The sequence below is a fragment of the Oryx dammah genome, unplaced genomic scaffold, assembly GCF_014754425.2.
Source record: "Oryx dammah isolate SB20612 unplaced genomic scaffold, SCBI_Odam_1.1 HiC_scaffold_11229, whole genome shotgun sequence".
Classification (NCBI taxonomy): domain Eukaryota; kingdom Metazoa; phylum Chordata; class Mammalia; order Artiodactyla; family Bovidae; genus Oryx; species Oryx dammah.
In genome coordinates, this window is record NW_024080622.1 from 2,814,832 (window position 1) to 2,816,962 (window position 2,131).

Sequence of the window (2,131 nt, forward strand, 5' to 3'; positions counted from 1 at the left end):
AGTCAGTCTCTGGATTAATGATGGTTCAACTTAATTTTTTGGCTTTACGATTGTGCAAGAGACATGCTTTCAGTAGAAATCAGGCTTGGAATTTTGATCTCTTCCCAGGCTAGCAATACACAGTAGGATTCTCTTGTGATGCATTGGCAGCAGGGAGCCTTAGCAAACCACAGCTCCCAATCAGCCACATGATCCTGAGGCAAACTACCAGTATGTTTAGCCATTCTGGCTTTCACTTTCAGTGCAACATTCAATAAATCAAGTAAGACATTCAATATTTAATTAAAAATAGGCTTTGTGTTAGATCATTTTGCTAACTGTAAGCTAATGTAAATGTTCTGAGTATGTTTAAGGTAGGCTAGGCTAAGCTATAATGTATGAAATGCATTTTAAAAATATTTATCTCACGTAGCATGCAGGATCTTTCCTTGCAGCTGACTCTAGCTGCTTGCTGCACAAGGGCTCAGCGGCTCTGCAGCATGTGGGATCTTAGTTCCCAACCTGTGTGCTCCTCACTCCCTCCCCCTTCTCTCCCCCTGCTGCAAGGGGGATTCCTAACCACTGGACCATAGGAAGGGAAGTCACTTACATGCATTTTTCACTTACAGTGGTTTCAACTTGTGTTTATTGAGGTGTAACCCTAAGGTAAGGAGAGAAGATCTGTATTTTAAAGTCTGTATTTCTTGGTAAAGAGGACTTTCTTCCTTCATGGCTTCTTACAATACTAAGGGCTTATACTGAGTAACACCTGTGAGGGCCAAAAGTATTAGTTATTCTTACTTAAGAACACCTTTCAAACAAAGCCACAAACAGCCTCTTTTATTTTCTAATAAGACTAAATTTATTCAATACCCTAGTAAAAGTTTTGATTATAAGTATCCAACAGTATAAAAAGTACAAAACAGATTTGTAGATTTCTAATATATTAATACAAAGTGCATGACTACATACAGTACATCCTACAGGCAAAGAGAGGTGGAAGGGGGAAAGAAGACTGTGGTTGAGGTCTAGTAATAAATAAATAAATACAGAAGTAGAGATGATCCATATTATAGTATATTCTACCACCAATACTGCAGCCAAAATGTACAAAAAAAATTTCAAAATAACTCAGGAGGAAGATGATAATGGCTGGGGTTCTTGTAATACACCTCAAAGTCTGCGGGAGCACTGACTCAACTCACTGTGTAGTCTGTGCGTATGGTGGCTTGTAGTTTTTTCCAAAGGAAGAAATATAAAACTTTAAGTTTCGATTAAGAACTATAAAACTATAGGGTGTCCATAAAAAGTGGCTCACTCTCTTGTTATGTATACTATCCAATCTTTAAAATCCAGTTTTAAAAATAAGTACTGAGTCATGTTTTACCAGGGAGGCAAACGATGCTTTCTCATTATGAAAACAGGTGATATATTTTTCCTGTACTTTTAGAAAAGAGGCAATAGATAGTACTTTGGTTTGGGTTCAAGTAAAAGGCTTTTAATGAAGGTTTTAGAATGGAAGAGCTCCACATTTAGGATGTATTATCTAACTCCTCAATGTTCAGAAAGCCTGACTAAAAGAAGCCAAACCAAAACCAACCCACTCAGCATTAACACACACCTCTTTTCTTTTAGTAGAATTTTACTTTAATATAGAATGAAAAAAAAAAAAACCCCAAAATCCCAAAACCCTAACAGGTTAAAACAAGTCAAACAACCATTCTACACAGATAAAACCTTCACAAAGGTCAACTGAAGTAATCCAGAGCTAAAACTGAATTGTGCAGATTTTCAGTGAAGTCACCAGTCACGTAACATAAACAAATTATTTACACACTTGCAAGCCCTCTAAGAAACGTGCCCCAAGAAGCATTAACCTTTGTTTTTCTCGTGTGCCATCCTAAAGACTTGCACATTGTTATTTTTCAGATAATCTAACATTTTTAATAGAGAATGTTCTCTACCAAGTGGTAATGCTTTGGTACTATTCATATAGGATTGCTTATCCTAAAGACTTGACATTTCCCCAAGAGGAACTTTAATTCTGCTTTAAGTTTTGATTCTGCTTTTTAAGTTTCATATAAATTAAAATCTGTATCAAATATCAATATGGAGGGAGGTGACACAGGATGCAACATATACAGTCAAGTTA